This window comes from Nicotiana sylvestris, chromosome 5, assembly GCF_000393655.2.
Source record: "Nicotiana sylvestris chromosome 5, ASM39365v2, whole genome shotgun sequence".
Lineage (NCBI taxonomy): Eukaryota > Viridiplantae > Streptophyta > Magnoliopsida > Solanales > Solanaceae > Nicotiana > Nicotiana sylvestris.
The window spans coordinates 93,761,626-93,781,294 of record NC_091061.1 but is presented as its reverse complement, the minus strand read 5'-3'; positions in this window follow the sequence as shown (position 1 = coordinate 93,781,294).

The window sequence follows — 19,669 nt, the reverse complement described above, 5'->3', positions numbered from 1 at the left end:
AACCGCTTTTATTATTATCATTTATTTTTATAGAATTGCAACGTCATGAAAATGCATCTCGAACCACGTCACAATCAATGCACCCGTAGTTGTTAACACATTTCGACTCCGTTGAGATTTGGATTCGGGTCACATCAATGTGCACCCGAGTTTAAGAATATAATTTACTTAAAGTCGCGCCTAAAGAATCTAAATGCGTTATTGTCTTCGGGGAGGGCAGTGGAATTCGCTAAACAGCCCGTCCCAAATTCTAAGTATTTATTATGACCAATTATTGAGGGCCCCGCAATTTGCCTTTTGATTCGGCGAGGCTCGTCTCATTATTTTAGAAGGGTATCCTACAAGGACTACATTTTTACTACATTTATCTTTAAAGGGAAGGATGATGCCGAATTTTGCTGGTTTAGACAAATACGGACTGAATCCTTATTATGTTTGCCGAACCTAAACTTGTTTGATTACCTGATTGATTGTTCATGAGGTGAAAGCTACGGCATTCTTTGTCTTCAACAAGTGAATATGCTTATTAATTCGCTAAGTGAGATTGCAAACAAACTAACAACATATATTGAGTTATGTTTTAACGACCTCCAAGTTCTATTCTTAACACTCTAACCTATTTGAAATTGATAAAAGAAATCGGCTGTTTTATTAGGAAAAATTACTACTAATTGAACTCAAAAATGATTATTAGTTTTTCTCAACAATCATTACATCATTTCGAAATAAAAATCTGTACCGAAACCCAGTATCGAACTTGTATTGGAACGAATAAACTGACAAGAGAACTGGCATTCATAGCCATACTCTTAGTGTGACTGTATGGGAGTTTGTTTGGGGATACATTTATTCCGGACCCAGTATCGCAGTTTTGTCAATTCAGTGGTCTAGGCAAAATACATACAATGCTTACCATGAATCTATGTTATACAGTCATACTAAATCAAACAAGTGTTATACTGAACTGAATGTATACTAAATCAAAACATGCTATCTATGTCATACTGTCATCACTATTGAGCCATGCTATCTAACAGTTCATCTTAAACAGAATGTATGCTAATTTATACAGAATATTTGCAGTTCACAGTAAGAATACAGGCCCAAACAACATTCGAACTATCTTTTTACACCAATGCTATAACATAAACTGATGTTCATTTCTTTATTTCTGCTTCAACTTCAAACTTTCAACAATACAAGGTTCAAAGGTTGTGTACCTGGGAATATTTGCAATTGAAGAAAAAGGGCAATCAGTAGGGTAACAATGAACAAATGCAGCAGCAGTAACAGCACCAACAGCAACAGGGCAGAATAGCAGCAGGCAAAACAATACATCAAGAAACAAGCTCGAGTGCAGAGATGCAAATATGGCCAATAGAAAGTAATAGCCAAATAGCAGCAACACCCAGTGGAATAGAAACAGAAATCCAAACAGACCAAACTAGTAGTAAACCAATGAAAAACACTCGACTAATAGACACAACTGGAATTTCAAAGAATCAGAATGGGTTTCAACAAGTTGAGCAACTGAAAACCAATAATAATAGGAGGAAAAAGTTTCTGATTGTTTGTTGTATAGTTTCTATCCCTTCACCTCTCTCTATCTGTGTTTGTGTTTTTTTTCCTTTTCAGCTCCTAGGGTTTTTATCTTCTTTTTTTTTTCTCCTCCCCTTAATTCTGTATGTCCATGCCTTTATAAACCTCCAAAACTATCTCTTTCAACAGCCTGTTTTCAGAATATCCTAGTACCCCTCCCATGTGCCTTCTATTTTTAATTCCAAACTTTAGCTAATTAAGTATTAAACCCCATCAACATTCTCTGGCAGACTTCACTTTAAAAGGTTTAAATACTCCTTTAAACTAAAGCCAAGTATGGGCAGTGGAATGTATCTGACAGCATATGCTATCAAATTGTTTAAAACTTAACAAAGGCCTTTATGCAGGCCACAGGCTGTGCACAAAGCACATGAGGTGCACTAATGCACATGCTGTGCACGAGTGCACATGCCTTCCAATTCAGAATTTAAACCAAACAAATCTTTTTACATTACTGTTTAATCCAAACAACTATAAGTAAACAAAAACTGGTTCTTAATTGACTCAACAAATGCTTAGCAGAAGTAAATCGATTTGTTATTGTTCGGACAGTTGAGATTAATTGACGACACATGTCGACTCGACTATATTAGCATTAACATACACAATCGTAACCAAAAATCCGACATTTAACAGTATCGACCCATAATTCGAATTGTACTGACTGAGCAAAGTGGTACTTGAGGAACCAATTGCTCAGTCAACATTTGAAGCTCAATTATTGTACAACAAATACATATGTTTCATCAGAACAGGAGGGGGGATTTTAGACAAACAAACAGAAGTTCAGGCAAAACGGTTGAAGAACAGTTGATAGAAGTCAAGGACAGAAAACGAACAGACCCTTACAACAATCAAACGAACCAAAGCAAATAAAGAAAAGAAAGAACTCACCTTAAACCTTGAAAATTAAGACCTCGACTCGGACTTGGCCAGGCCTTTCTTAAGGCTGAACGGACTTTAAACGAAGTGTTTCTCAGATGAGAAACACTTTGATTAAAGTCCATTAGACCTTAATCTCTTTGGTTGAACCAAATGACGGAGGAACACAAAATTTTCAAACTTAGATCTGGGATTCAGGCTTCCTTGGTCAGATTCGGACCAAACCAAGTATGGTTTGGTCACGAGGGGGTCTGGGGAGTATCTGGTGTGAAGCTGGGGTTAAACTGTGTAGATCGCGTTTCGACTCGAATCTTCAAATGAAGATTCGAGAAGGTGGGGAGGGATTCGAACTACAGGGTTAATGGATTCATGTTCAGGAAGGCAAGGGGATTCTAGGGTGTTAAGGGGAAGGTCACCGGCATCCATGCCGCCGGCTTTCATGGCGAAAGTACGCAGGGGCGGCTAGGGTTTTAGGGCTGTTTGTTTGGGGACGAAGGTTGGGGTTCAGATAGGGGGGCAGGGTAGGATTATGGCCTTATATAGTTAATGGGTGGATTGATCTCGACCGTTAGATCAATCTAGATCTACGGTCTGGATCTGATAGCTTAAGTGGAACGGTGTCGTTTCAAGGGTAAAGGGTTGGGGTCGGTCCGGGTGAGACGGGTCGGGTTTATTGGTGGGTTATGGGGAATTGATCTTGGCCGTTGATCAATCTGAGATCAACGGCCCAGATCAGGCATGACTCAAACGACGTCGTTTGGACATCCTGGGCATCAGGTGGCCCGGACCGGGCAGGCTTGGTTTGAACGTTGTTTGTTTGGGCCAATTTATTAAAATTGGCCCAATCCGGAATAATTGCTGATTTTTTCTTCTTTTTCTTCTTTTTTTTTTTATTTTAAAAACAAAACTAAGCAAAAAATCAAAATTAAAAATTAAATACACACTCAATACAATTATTTGCACACACACTAAAATATTTCAAAACGGGTAAAATCAAACAAATCAAAATCACGGACAAAGGTGCTTGTTTATGCCTTTCTATTTAAACCAATGTTACGGTTCAAGTTATGCATGACACGTACACTTTTTTTCAATTTTGTTTTAATAAAGTAGATAAATAAAATGGGCCAAAATCACAAATAAATCAACAAAGTGCCGCACAGAAATCCAAAAATTGTACAGCAGGGCCAATTATTTTTTTTTATTTCTTTTTGGAGCGATTGTCGTGCGAAACAAAAATCACGTGCTCACAGCTGCCCCTCTTTGTTCGGAAACACGAAGAGTTTTCGTGCAAAGATAAAGTGAGCGTGTATGAGCGATTTTTGCCTATGGACTACTCCGTATGAAGCATGTTTCTGAAAGATTTGACCGAATCTTGCTTCAAAGATTTCCTACATATCCTGGGCTAAACAGGAATCAGGTCAATGTAGTTCGGGAAGTTTTGGTAGCTGGGACTACCATGGGATGGCAATGCTTGCTGCTACTGCTGTTGCTGTTGTCACTGCTACGTCACTGACCGCCTTATTACAACCAAACGAAAATTGGAAACTGAACTAACTACTTATATGCATGTCAACTGCTAGTTACAAGATTCCTATCTATGATTCTTTTACGACTTGATCTTGGGTCTTAGCTGCTCCTGCTTGTAGACTCCGATCTGAATCTTGATGCTTGCGAGTTGCGGCGACTTGTTCAACCTCTGGGATACTGAGTGAGACACGATTGGCAGGGTTTAGGACCTTAGTCAAACGTTGGAGTCGATCTGCTCTCCATTCACTCTGATATCTCCGGATGTCTTCTCTTCTTTTTTTTGATTTTGAGTTGAGACTCATCTCGTGGGTCATTTCGGTCCGTGTAGCCCGAGGTTAGACCTGCGGAAAAAAAACAAACAAACGAACGAAATCTAATGCTGGCTAAAAGGAAAAGTTCAGTTTAGGGTTTAAAACCCTAATGCTGACTAAAGGAAAATTCAGTTTAGGGTTTAAAACCCTAATGCTGATTGCATGGAAAAGCTCAGTTTAGAGTTTAAAACTCTAATGCTGGCTAAAAGGAAAAAGTTCAGTTTAGGGTTTAAAACCCTAATGCTGACTAAAGGAAAATTCAGTTTAGGGTTTAAAACCCTAATGCTGATTGCATGGAAAAGCTCAGTTTAGAGTTTAAAACTCTAATGCTGGCTAAAAGGAAAAAGTTCAGTTTAGGGTTTAAAACCCTAATGCTGACTAAAGGAAAATTCAGTTTAGGGTTTAAAACCCTAATGCTGATTGCATGGAAAAGCTCAGTTTAGAGTTTAAAACTCTAATGCTGGCTGAAAGGGAAAAGTTCAGTTTAGGGTTTAAAACCCTAATGCTGACTAAAAGGAAAATTCAGTTTAGGGTTTAAAACCCTAATGCTGATTGCATGGAAAAGCTCAGTTTAGAGTTTAAAACTCTAATGCTGGCTGAAAGGGAAAAGTTCAGTTTAGGGTTTAAAACCCTAATGCTGACTAAAAGGAAAATTCAGTTTAGGGTTTAAAACCCTAATGCTGATTGCATGGAAAAGCTCAGTTTAGAGTTTAAAACTCTAATGCTGGCTGAAAGGGAAAAGTTCAGTTTAGGGTTTAAAACCCTAATGCTGACTAAAAGGAAAATTCAGTTTAAGGTTTAAAACCCTAATGCTGATTGCATGGAAAAGCTCAGTTTAGAGTTTAAAACTCTAATGCTGGCTGAAAGGGAAAAGTTCAGTTTAGGGTTTAAAACCCTAATGCTGACTAAAAGGAAAATTCAGTTTAGGGTTTAAAACCCTAATGCTGATTGCATGGAAAAGCTCAGTTTAGAGTTTAAAACTCTAATGCTGGCTGAAAGGGAAAAGTTCAGTTTAGGGTTTAAAACCCTAATGCTGACTAAAAGGAAAATTCAGTTTAGGGTTTAAAACCCTAATGCTGATTGCATGGAAAAGCTCAGTTTAGAGTTTAAAACTCTAATGCTGGCTGAAAGGGAAAAGTTCAGTTTAGGGTTTAAAACCCTAATGCTGACTAAAAGGAAAATTCAGTTTAGGGTTTAAAACCCTAATGCTGATTGCATGGAAAAGCTCTGTTTAGAGTTTAAAACTCTAATGCTGGCTGAAAGGGAAAAGTTTAGTTTAGGGTTTAAAACCCTAATGCTGACTAAAAGGAAAATTCAGTTTAGGGTTTAAAACCCTAATGTTGATTGCATGGAAAAGCTCAGTTTAGAGTTTATAACTCTAATGCTGGCTGAAAGGGAAAAGTTCAGTTTAGGGTTTAAAACCCTAATGCTGACTAAAAGGAAAATTCAGTTTAGGGTTTAAAACCCTAATGTTGATTGCATGGAAAAGCTCAGTTTAGAGTTTAAAACTCTAATGCTGGCTGAAAGGGAAAAGTTCAGTTTAGGGTTTAAAACCCTAATGCTAACTAAAAGGAAAATTCAGTTTAGGGTTTAAAACCCTAATGCTGATTGCATGGAAAAGCTCAGTTTAGAGTTTAAAATTTTCTTGTTTTAGTAGAAGATAAAAGGGAGTTTCGTGGAAACCTACCTTTCGAGTGAATTCCTTATTGCCAAAATGTTTCTTGTACCCGTGTACCTTCTTCTTTGGGCGACACCTGCTTCTTGCACGGTTGTCTTGGATTAACACCTGTTTCAATTTCTCAGACAAAGAACAATTGTTAGTTCGAAAATGACGGTCGGTTTGGTGACCTTGATCGTTCCCAATTGCTTCGTCGCGTCTTTACTTCTGTTGCGAAATCCCGCCATTAATTCGAATTGAACGGCGAAACCTTTAGACTGCTCAGGCTTGTATTTCCGGATTCTGTGATGATTTGCCTCGTAAGGCCCTTTTTTCTTTTTGTCCCGTTTTGATTGAAGGTTCTCAACGGGGATTTTATTGGAGGTGTTCTGTGGGAACTTGTACAAGAGGAAGCTATGTGGGGGAAATATTTACAAAGTGGATTCTTTGTGCGGATACTGTACAATGGGGTATGCTGGGTTTTGGTTTCAAAACGGGTTTCCCAGGGTTTGTTGGGGTAAGCTTGTTGGGGAATATTTACAAAAGAAACTCGCTGGGGATGTGCTGATGAAATTCCAACAGGGATACTTTGTGGGAGATTGTACAAAAAGGGAGACTCTGTGGGGTTTTGTACAGGGGGAGACTCTGTGGGGATTTGTCCGAAGGTGGACTTGCTGGGGAAGATTTCAAGATTTCTCTCTTTTTCCTCTACTCCGGGACGTCATGATTCATCATGCTTGGGTAATCATATCAACGAGATGAGGTGCTTTCCTTCATGAGACGGGATTCCGTGCAAACAAACCTGCCACCTGCTCTTTCCGGTGTGTCCTGAACTCGGGGTTAAAATGCAAAAGGGATTCGAAAAGAAACAAAGAAGGGGAAAACAAATCAGAAAAGGAATACCCTTTTCGGGACGAGAAAGACTTATCTGAGGAAGATAACGCTGGCTTTAAATGACATGACATGCTCTTTGGACTGGACGTCCGACCTTCCATGAACTTGCGTTTTCCTGAACCAGAACAGATTTGTGATTCCAAAACCGGTGGAACTTTGCCGAGACCTTCTTGGGGTGGCGTCATTCCTTTTCGGCCAACAGCGCCCTTTGCGGGTTTTCGCTAGCTGACCTCTCTCTTTTCTCTTCCTGTCATCGCTTGATAGCACTCTTTGCGAGTTTTTACTAAGCAAGCTCTCTCATTTTGGTTTCTCTACTCCCGTCGCCTCGTGGTGCCCGAAGGTTTTCACCGCCGAGACTCTCTCATTTTATCTCTCTCCATTCCGAGTGTGACGGTCTTCGTTTGTGATGCTTATTGATTCCCCACCATATTTGGTAATTGATTTAAAGGCTCGTGCTTGGTAAAGAGGGGTAGTGATACTAACTTCTCAACTACTCGATGTGCCCCGGTTTTCAATTTCAGGGTGGATGGGATTTTATTGTTGGTGTGACTGAACCTCAGGGAGAGGCTGCCTACGTATCCTTTCGGAATCAAGTCAAACGTAGTTCAGGCCTCAATCAATGTTTGTTTTGTTTTTCTTCTCTTTTTTTTGTTTTGTAAGCGGCTCAAAAGTTGGTAGAGAGAATTGGGTAGTTTTTTTTTTATATATATATTTTTTTTTTTTGGGAGTAGTGGGGAATAAACATCTTCGCCATTTTCAACGTGTCAGGACTATTGGAGTATGATTTAGACGTAGTACCTCTTGACCGCATCTGCATTTACTGCTGTGTCGGGGTCATTTCCTTCGAGATCACCTAAATACAATGCTCCTCTTGGCAATATTTTCCTTACGATGTACGGGCCTTTCCAATTTGGGGCAAACTTTCCTTTTGCTTCTTCATGATGCGGCAGAATACGCCTCAGTACCAGCTGACCTACTTCGAAATTTCGGGGTCGGACTTTCTTGTTGTAAGCACGGGCCATTCTTCGTTGGTATAACTGTCCGTGACAAACTGCAGCCATCCGCTTTTCATCAATCAACGTCAATTGCCCTAACCGAGTCTTAACCCACTCGGTGTCCTCGATTTCTGCTTCGACAATGATTCGAAGCGAAGGAATTTCTACCTCTGCCGGTATTACAGCCTCGGTCCCATAAACCAAAAGATAAGGAGTCGCTCCCACCGATGTGCGTACCGTAGTGCGGTACCCCAATAATGCAAAAGGTAACTGCTCATGCCACTGTCGGGAACTTTGTATTGTTTTCCTCAAAATCTTCTTGATGTTTTTATTTGCAGCTTCCACAGCACCATTGGCTTTTGGCCGATAAGGAGTGGAATTCCTGTGTGTTATCTTGAATTGCTCGCACACATCTCCCATCAAGTGACTGTTCAAGTTTGCTGCATTATCTGTAATGATAGTCGCAGGAATACCGAAGCGACAGATAAGATTTGAGTGTACAAAATCCACTACAGCTTTCTTGGTGACCGACTTGAGAGTGACAGCCTCTACCCATTTCGTAAAGTAGTCTATGGCAACTAGTATAAACCTGTGTCCGTTTGAGGCCTTTGGTTCAATTGGTCCAATGACGTCCATGCCCCAGGCGACAAATGGCCATGGTGCGGACATGGGATGCAGTTCCGTGGGAGGTGCATGAATCAAATCACCGTGCACCTGACACTGATGACACTTCCGAACGAAACTAAAGCAATCCTTTTCCATGGTCATCCAGTAATAACCTGCTCGGAGGATTTTCTTCGCTAAGACATACCCGTTCATGTGAGGTCCGCACACACCTGCGTGTACTTCGTGCATGATCTTTCTCGCTTCCTCGATATCGACACATCTTAGGAGATTGAGGTCCGGAGTCCTCTTATATAACAATTCACCGCTCAAAAAGAAACCACTTGCATGTCGCCTAATGGTCCTCTTTTGATCTCCAGTAGCGTGCTCGGGGTATTCTTGCGTCTTCAGGAACCTCTTGATGTCATGGTACCAAGGCTGCGTATTTGATCCCGCCTCGATTACACTGCAGTAACCGTGTCTTTCCTTGATTTGGATTTCCAAAGGATCGACGTGGGCGTTGCCCGGGTAGGGTAGCATAGAAGCCAGAGTAGCAAGTGCATCTGCCAGTTCATTGTGACACCTCGGAATATACCTGAACTCTATTGAGGTAAAGCGCTTGCTGAGGTCCTCTACATGTTGTCGGTATGGGATAAGCTTGACATCCCGAGTTTCCCACTCGCCTTGAACTTGCCGGATGATCAGGTCAGAATCTCCCATAATCAGTAAGTCTTTGACATCCTGATCGATTGCCATATGTATGCCCATAATGCAGGCTTCATATTCAGCTGTATTATTTGTGCAGAAGAAACGAAGTCTAGCTGTGGCGGGATAATGCTGACCGGCAGGTGAGATCAAAATTGCCCCAATACCTATACCCTTGGCGTTCACGGCTCCGTCAAAGAACATCTTCCAAACATGAGCTTCCTCCGAGATCACTTCTACGGTGTTTACCTCTTCATCTGGAAAGTAGGTATCTAATGGCTGGTATTCCTCATCGACCGGGTTTTCGGCCAAATGATCTGCTAACGCCTGGGCTTTCATTGCCGTGCGAGTGACATAAACTATGTCGAATTCCGTAAGCAAGATTTGCCATTTAGCCAGTCTCCCAGTAGGCATTGGTTTCTGAAATATATATTTCAAGGGATCCAACCTGCTTATGAGGAATGTAGTGTGGGCTTGGAGATAATGCCTCAGCTTTTGAGCAACCCATGTGAGAGCGCAGCATGTCTTTTCCAACAGAGTGTATTTGGCCTCGTAGCTGGTGAATTTCTTGCTCAGGTAGTAGATCGCCTGCTCCCTTTTCCCGGTTACGTCGTGTTGCCCGAGGACGCAGCCAAAAGAGTTCTCCAAGACTGTCAGATACAAGAAAAGTGGCCTCCCTGGTTCTGGAGGGACCAAGACTGGGGGATTCGAAAGGTACTCTTTGACTTTATCAAAGGCTTCTTGACACTCCGTTGTCCACTTAATCGCCGCATCTTTTCTTAACAACTTGAATATGGGCTCACACGTGCTTGTCAGCTGGGCAATAAACCGACTGATGTAGTTCAGCCTGCCCAAAAGACTCATCACGTCTTTCTTCGTTCTCGGGGGAGGTAGATCTTTGATAGATTTTATCTTAGTCGGATCTAGCTCGATACCTCTCCTGCTTACGATGAAACCCAAAAGTTTACCCGACGGAACTCCGAAAGCGCATTTGGCTGGATTTAGCTTCAAGTCATACTTCCTTAGCCTCTCGAAGAATTTCCTCAAGTCTTGGATGTGATTATCCTGCGTCCTGGACTTGACTATTACATCGTCCACGTACACCTCTATTTCCTGATGCATCATGTCATGGAAAATGGCGGTCATGGCCCTCATGTAAGTAGCCCCAGCATTCTTTAGACCAAATGGCATGACCCGATAACAGTAGGTGCCCCAAGGCGTGGTGAAAGCGGTTTTCTCGGCGTCCTCTTCATCCATCAGTACCTGATGATACCCAGCATAACAATCTACAAAAGACTGTATCTCGTGTTTGGCACAATTATCAACGAGGATGTGGATGTTGGGCAGCGGGAAATTATCTTTGGGACTTGCTCTGTTCAGATCTCGGTAATCTACACATACCCGAGTTTTCCCGTCCTTTTTCGGTACTGGAACCACATTCGCCAACCATGTTGTATATTGGACTACCCGAATCACTCCTGTTTTCAGTTGCTTGGTGATCTCCTCTTTAATTTTGTCACTGACCTCGGTTTTAAACTTTCGTTGCTTTTGTTGAACCGGAGGACAATCAGGATGAATCGGCAATTTGTGAACCACTAGATCGACACCTAGTCCCGGCATGTCATCATATGACCAAGCAAACACGTCTTTGAATTCGAAAAGAAGTTGAATTATCGCCTCTCTCGTTTTCTTGTCCGTGTGAATGCTTATCTTGGTCTCCCGGATTTCTTCCGGGGTTCCTAAATTTACCGGTTCAGTGTCATTTAGATTCGGCTTAGGTTTATTCTCAAAATATTCCAACTCTCGGTTTATCTCCCTAAAAGCCTCTTCCGCATCATATTCTGGTTCTGGGTTCATTAATTCGCAGTTAAATAGCTCATTGTGATCTGGGCGTGAAGTCCGCAAGCATGTCATATTTAAAGCCGCATTATTAGGACTGAAAAGGAAGATGAAAGGAAAACTAATAAAAATCAGAACAAAGAAAGAATAGGAAAGCAATGATGATTTTTTTTTGTATATTTTCTTGGAAAATTGGAAGACAACAACGTTTACAACTAGGAACAACAATTGAAAAGAAGAAAACGTTCAAGTCATGTCCCGGAGATAACTTGTGATACAGGAAAGGTGGCAGGACAGGTCTACCCGGACTTCCGTCTAGTTGGGAATGGCGTGATCTCCCAGTTTTGGAGTTTGGCGTTTGGCCCCATGTACATCATCTCAGCAGTGCTCGTGCCTTCGCCTGGTTGAACCATGTGGACCTCGTAGAGCATCTCCCTCATTGCCCCACATATTTCCTCGATTTCCTCAGCTGTGAAGACCTCATCATCTTCTTCTTCAGCGTACCTTGGCCTGACGAAAGTCGCATGTAAATCCGGCAGTGGTTGAGGCAACTTCCAGCCCTCATTTCTCCTTTTCTTTGCCCATTTTTCGTCTGCTGGAGTAGGTTTGAAACCTAGTCCAAAAGGTTTCTTGATGACTGGTAAAGTAATGGGTTCCGTCATTCCCTGAAGGGTTCGTCCAAGCCCCTTCCCTGGCCTAAATCCGTGTCGGATCATCTCTTTGGCCACCATAACCGAAGCGTTAGACAAGAAGGGCTGGGGGCAAGGTACTCCCTCTTCGTGCTGCTCTGCCAATACCACCTCGAAAGCTTGATAGACCGTATGCTCGCTCCCTTCTCTTGGTTCAAGATACGGGATGGATGGGTCCCGATAAATGGCATGTTCGTCTTCCCCATGGACCACGATCTCTTGGTCTTCATACTCGAACTTCACCATCTGGTGAAGAGTAGAAGGCACGGCTCCTGCCGCATGGATCCAAGGCCTGCCAAGGAGGAAATTGTAAGATGTGTCCATGTCGATCACTTGGAAAGTGACTCGAAATTCGACTGGTCCTATGACCAGCAGCAGGTCTATTTCTCCCATGGTGTCTCTCTTGATACCATCGAAAGCTCTTACACAGACGTTGTTGGGTCGGATTCTTCCAGTCTCAATTTCCATTCTTTGCAGCGTGGAGAGCGGGCAAATGTCAACACCTGATCCCCCATCCAGCATTACCCGCTTGACATAGTAGTCCTCACATTTGACTGTTAAATGCAATGCCTTGTTGTGTGCTGCTCCTTCCGGGGGTAGATCGTTCTTGCTGAAGGAGATTTGGTTGACGGCGAAGAATCTTTCTGTCATCCGCTCTAATTGCTCCACCGAGGTTTCAACCGGCACATATGCCTCATTCAGGGTCTTCAGTAAGATCTTTTGATGCTCGGCCGACCTTGTCAATAATGATAGCATGGACACCTGCTCAGGGTGCTTGCGCAACTGATCTATCACTTCGTAATCCGGCATCTTCATTTGTTGGAAGAACACTTCCGCTTCTTCAACACTCACGGGCTCCTTTGGAGGGAAGCGCCTTTGTGTGGCGTTGTTCAGTTCTTGGGTATTTGAGTACCCTCCAACGAAAGTATTTTCTGGAAGTTCTTCCATGACCTCTTTTCCTTTGTACATCACCAAGGTCTTTTGATAATTCCACGGCACTGTGGTCGGGTTGGTCATTGGCTTTTGTGGCACGCGTCCGATAACCACTGGCTCATTCAGCCGAGGTGGTTGAATCGTCCCCCGGACCACATAGGCCCCTTTTGGCACGTACATAGGTTTTGTCTTTTTGATCCCGGATTTCTGCGTCTTCTCAGCTTGACCTCGTGGTATGTAAAGAACTCCCCCTTTTGCTGGTACCACTTTCTTCTCTACCTTCTTCTCAAGACTTGCTCTCTGCGACCTTGGCCTCCTCCCCTTTTTCTGATTTTTGGTCTATTTCAGGCCTCTTCCCCGTGTCGACAATGGCAATTATGGCTTTCAAAGCAGGGTCGAACTCTTTGTCTTCACAAATCATGCCGATCAACGGCCCATTATTGTGAGCGGGCAATGGATTGTTTGTTACATTCGGGATCTCCTCGTCCCTTAGCACTATTTTCCCCTGCTCTATCAAATTTTCGACCACTCTTTTCAATGACCAGCAGTCGTTTGTATCATGTCCCTCGGCCCCTGAATGATAGGCGCATCTGACTCCGGCTTTGTAAGAAGGAGATGTCGGGTTTTGCCTTGTTTGAGGGATGGGTTGCAAGAAACCCAACTGGACCAACTTTGGGAACAAAGTTGAGTATGGCTCACCGATGGGCGTGAAAGTCCGCCGTCGAGGTGGCTCTTGGGGGCGGTAGTTATTCTGCGGGGGTTGTGGGTTATAGTGGTTGCGGTAGTGAGGCTGATTTCTGGGAGGTGGAGCTGGGCCTCGGTTGGCTTGTTGTGGTGGATGGTTATAAGGTTGGGCATTCATGACCATATAAGGTTGATGAGAATTTGAATGGGGGTAATAGTGTTGTGGGGCTCTTCCCGGAAAATGGGGCCTGGGATGATGATACTCCCTTGCTTCAGAGGCTGCCATAGTCGTTTCTTCTTTCTTCTTCCCCCTTGTTGTTCCTCCAGACCCAGTTTGGACGGCCTGGGAGGTTGCCCTTATGGCTGCTTGACTCAAAATCCTTCCCGTTTTCAAACCGTTCTCCACCATCTCTCCAATCTTGATCGCTTCCGCGAATGGCTTACCCATGGCCGACATCATGTTCTGGAAATAGTCAGACTCTTGAGCCTGGAGAAAGGTAGTGACCATTTCCACTTCATCCATGGGAGGCTTCACTCTCGATGCCTGTTCACGCCACTTAATAGCATACTCTCTAAAGCTTTCCGAAGGCTTCTTCTTCAAATTTGAAAGAGAGTTTCGGTCTGGCGCAATGTCGATGTTATACTGGAATTGTTTTACAAAATCTCTGGCGAGATCATCCCATATATGCCATCGGGACATTTCCTGATCCATATACCATTCCGAAGCTATCCCTACTAAACTTTCCCCAAAGTATGCCATTAGTAGTTCTTCTTTTCCGCCGGCTCCCGCAATTGGTTGCAGTATTTCTTAAGATGTGCAATGGGGTCACCGTGCCCATCGTACTTCTCAAACTTGGGGGTCTTGAAACCCGTTGGCAGGTGTATGTGAGGAAACATGCATAGGTCGGCGTAAGAGATGCTCTTTTGCCCGCTCAATCCTTGCATATTCTTCAGACTTTGCTCAAGGCTTCTCATCCTTTTGGACATCTCGTTTTGTTCTACAACTCTGGGGTTCTGATCCTGCCCTGGTACAAGCTCGTACTGAGGCGGTAGAGGATTAGTACTGGTAGCGAACCTATTTGGTTCCATTGAGAACGACGGTGCTTGGAATGTAAAAGAGGATGAGTCAAGGCTTGGCTTGTACGTGGCAGGCTGTGCCGTAGCTGGGCCAGGCGATGCAGTAAAGATATTCATGATTGCATCATTGGCCGACATTCGGGGATGAGGCTCAGAAGGTGATCCTGCAGAGAAGGCGGAGGTGGCTGGGTACCCAAATGGGGTAGCAGGGTAATTTATGGGAACATTAGAAGTCCCACTTGACCTGGAGAATAGTTCAGGGAATCCGGGGACGACACTTGGCGGCTCTTTCCCATTGTTCCAGTCATCCAGCATTTCCAACATGCGGAGCCGTAGGATCCTATTTTCCTCCGCAGTTGCGGATTCAGGTGTGAGGACGGCTGAGATTGAGCTCTCCTCAGAGACGGGGACTGTTTGCAATGGAATTTCCGAAGACATTTCCACACTTCCTTTTGACCTGGTGAAGTAAGTGTGAGTACTGCTTCTGGTCCTAACAATAGGTAGTTGAACACCTTTCCTTGATCTCGTGAAGTATGAGTGCGAGGCCAGCCTTTCACCAAACCAACCGTCTTTTCAAAGAACCCTGGGAAAATGCTCAATGACAAACGCACGGTTAATTCTGCAGCAAATAATAGATAGTTAATCTCACGTTGGGCATGATGCACCTATACAGTTAAGTGGATTACTATATGTTTGCTACGAGAGCATGCGTCATTCCGGCATTTTTTCTCTTATTAGTTTTTTCCCTTTTTTTTTTCTTTTGTTTTCTTTTCTCTTTTGTTTTCCTTTTATTTTATTTATTATATATATCTTTTGTTTTCCTTTTATTTTTATTTTTTTTTTGTAGTAAAAGAAATGCGACCGGATCCGATGAGGATTGCCTACGTATCACGATGCCTACGTGAATCAGATCATTACGTAGTTCGAAAAACACAAATGGACGTAAAAGAAACAACCTCTTCATTGTTGAAATGTTCTATTACAAGCTACATTCTGCAAAAGAAAAAGCAAACTTGGAAAATGAACCTAGACTCAAAATAGACTGAAAATCACCTTGATGAAAAAACAGGCAGAAGATGCTAAAATACAGATTTGACCTATGAATGCATTATGGTTTTAAAAATTGGTTTCCGCGGGGCATCGTTCGGCCTCGCCGCGGTCCTAGGCGTGAGATCCCTCTCAAGTTGCTCCAGCTCGTGCATAGTCTGCTTGACATAACCCATTACTGCCGAGAGGACGGTAGCGCTGGACATGTTCTCACATCGTAGGCATCGTCTGGTGATGGCATGGGCAATGGCCTTGATCCTATCTCTGGTTTGCTTCTTCTCTACGAGCAGGCGTTTTGTCTGATCGCTGCATATCTTGAAAACTTGAGCATCTTGTACATGCTGATGCTTCAGTCGTCGTACTTCCAACTTCATCTGGGCTATTGAGTCATACCAGTATCTGCTCTCAATTTGGAAATCCTTGGCCTGATTAGCTGCTTTGATCTCAAGTGCAGCCATCTCTCTCTTTATCTTAGCAACAGTCTTCTCATGGTCGCTTTCCAATCGATTCAGGTACCTGCGATGCTTATCCGTTCTTGTATCCCACTGTGCTTTGAGCTCTGCTATGATGTTTTCAGATTTCTCCAAACCATCTCGCCATTCCCTGATTTCACCTTTTAGCCCTTTTATCAGCTGCTCGTCCGATCGACGCCTTGGTTGTCTATCTGCATCCAACCTTATCTGTTTGATCTGGGCTCTGAGCATTTCATTTTCTTGAATTAACCTGTTCCGCTCTCCCAGATCGGTAGCAACTTGCACGTTGTGTTCATATTTCAAGTTTTCCACTTGTTGCTTTAACCTGCTGATTTCGGTGCAATAGCCTCTTTCTTTTGCTAACCAATCCCACTGCTTTTGTGATGATTCGGTAAAATTCCGGATGTGGGGTCTCTTAGCTGGCCTTTCATGCTCGAGTTCCCTTCTGTACCATGCAAGGTAACCTGGCGCCGTTTCTCCTTTGGCTTGATCCCGCACGCAAGTATCTGATTTCAAATATTGACCCTCATTCCAGATTTGGCGAATCTTTGCTTCTGGGAACTGTCCGTTAGGACTTATCTCAACTGCTTGAGTGCTTAGATCTTCCTCATGAGGTACTGTCTGGCATCTTCCGAACTGTCTTAAAACTCGGCAGGGTGCGTAAGGTTGAATGCTCTTAAGCCCCATCAGCAAGAAATGAGTTTTAGCCGCCGACATATATAAGACCTCATCAACGGGCAACCATCCCAACTTCCATTGTATTTGGCTGGCAGTAAGAGCTTGAAAGAACGAGGTCCAAGCCAGGACTCTTTCGGGCAAACTGATCTCTTTGGCTCTCGTGTAAGATTCTTCTATGCGGGTCTTTTCCGGGGAACCATGGCTCAAAATCTCGGAATGATGGCAAAGGTGCTCGGTCATCCATATCTGCAGGAGCAAGTTACAACCTTCGAAGAAATTTCCCCCAGCTTTACAAGCTGTGAGAGCTCGAAAGATGTCGGATACCACCATAGGCGCGAGAGTACTGTCACTTTGCGTGAGTAAAGTGCTGACGACCCCAGATATCTTCAAATCAATGTTTCCATCTTTCCTGGGAAATACCAGAAGGCCCAGGAACATCATCATGAATGCTACCCGTCTGTGCTCGTCCCACTTCTGCCGAACTCCTTTGCTGCACAGTTTGTTGATTGGATTATTGAATCCCCCCTCATGACCGTACCTATCATATATGAAGCATGGAGTACAGAATCCGGCTGCTAGATCCGGGTTGTGGACTGTTCTGGGTATCTTCAATGAATCTAGGAATCGATGTGCCGTGACGACTCTTGGGGCGACCACGTATTTTTCCCTCAACGGAAGTTCAGTATTCCCGATGTATCCGGCCATTTCTTCCAAAGTTGGGGTGAGCTCAAAGTCAGAGAAATGGAAAACATTGTGCGCCGGGTCCCAATAGGTAACCAAAGCTCTTATGATATCTCCCCGAGGCTGGATTTCCAACAGACCCACAAGACCTTTCAGATATTTCTTAACCTCATTTTGCCCTTCAACACCTAGATCATTCCACCATAGCCGTAACTTGACAGGGATTTTGGTCATTATTGAAAAATGTTCATTTTGCATCGTGCTCATCCTGCACATTTATTAAGGTGATTTTAACAAAAATGACTGACTCAAAATATTTTACAGAGGGGACCAAGCTTTGAACACGGCCTTTAAGCACTTCGGGGACGAAGATTTTAAGGCTGTGTGGGTCTAAAAAATGCTAAGCAAAACCCAAAAGTGGCTATTTATGCAAAGTCAGCCTTCCGGCGTCCCTTTCGGGAACATTCGGCTATTCATGTCAAAACAGCGTCACCCTATTCATTTACGACCCTTTTTATCGTTGTTAAAAAAAAATAGGAAACTCAATATTGCTAACACGACCCTTCAACGCCTAGGGGACGAAGATTTTAAGGTTGTGTGGGTCAACTGGACTAAACCTTAAAAATGACCCAAAGGTGGCTGTTTATGCAAAGTTAGCCTTCCGGCATCCCTTTCGGGAACATTCGGCTATTTATGACAAAACAGCATCACCTGACTTATTTATGACTCTTTAAAAATTTGAAACATATTTTTTTTGATTTTGGCTATTTTAGCAAAATGGGGGTTGAACCCGACGAGGATTGCCTACGTATCTCACATCCGGTGAGAATCAAACCGGCGTAGTTCGGGATATCGTAAAATAGGAAAAAAATCGAATAAACCTAGAAATCAGGAATGCGTATTTTTACATTTTTTTTGAAAAGAGATAAAGATTAAAGAAACTATTTTTTTTTTTTATATATATATTATTATTATTTTTTTTTTAGAAAGATTTGGACTATTAGTCTGAATTCATAAAAGGGGTACTACGAAAGAAACAACTCATTTTTTTGAATTATGAATTTTCGATTTTTTTTTTACTTTTAAAATAAATACCCTTTCTTTTTTTTGATTTTTGAAAGTGATAAAAGAAAAATTTTTGTATATATATATTCTTTTTAACAACTCTCAATAAACAAAACAGTTTTTTTTTAGAAAAATTCCGGCGAGGTTTTGACACTACTTGGACATTGGTTTTATTTTCCAAAAATAAGTAATTATCTCCCCTGCGCTGCTATTTTCCCTTCTTTTTTTTAAGAACCGGTCGACATGCGGAACCGAAGCAAATAAATGCATAACACAGATAGGAATGCAGCATGATGGTCTTTCCATTTCAGGTTGCCTGTCCTAGACGGACCCAACCCCTGTGTTGAGTCCCCTAAGTCAAATGCAATATGATGCAAATAAGCGTTCCTACTAGGGATCCGGCATGAAGTTTCGTTATACTAGGTTTAAACCTTGGTATTTGCCCTAGACTGTGTACCCGAGCGGACAACTCGAGTCGAGGAGGGGGCTACGTACCGGGGACCCGCGAGATCGTCCGGCTTTGTAACTTGTCCGACCTCTTTCTTATTTCAAGTATTGACACTAACAGAATAGGGAGTCTCGACCAGCGAGCTTCTCCCCGGAGGTAAGAAAAGAAGGGTTTCGGCACAGTTTATATACAGTTCAGATAATATCAAAAGCGGTAAAAGACAACATTTAGCACTTTTATGCAAAACATGTAATAAAGATCAGATAATAAGCCAGATATAACAATTATTCTAAGCTCGAATTCTTGGACCCTGAACCAGTGGTTCTGGGTCACAGTCCCCAGCGGAGTCGCCAGAGCTGTCACACCTCCTTTTTGCGCGCCCGGCCCCGAAGGGTTAAATGCGCGAGGGGAGTTTTTCCAATTTAAGTGACAATATTCGAAATGGGATTATTTATTTAATTCAGAGTCGCCACTTGGGAAAGGTTTGGCTTTTGGTGTCCCAAGTCACCGGTTTATCTTGAATCCCAAATCGAGGAAATTTTCGACTTTTCCAAATGAAGTCTGCGAACCAGAAATTCTAAGTAAGGAATTCTGTTGACCCGAGGGAAGGTGTTAGGCACCCTCGAATCCCGTGGTTCTAGCACGGTCGCTTAAATTGTTATAATGGCTAAATATCGGATTTAAATACATGTTGTGACTTATGTGCTTTTATTAAGTTTAAAACCGCTTTTATTATTATCATTTATTTTTATAGAATTGCAACGTCATGAAAATGCATCTCGAACCACGTCACAATCAATGCACCCGTAGTTGTTAACACATTTCGACTCCGTTGAGATTTGGATTCGGGTCACATCAATGTGCACCCGAGTTTAAGAA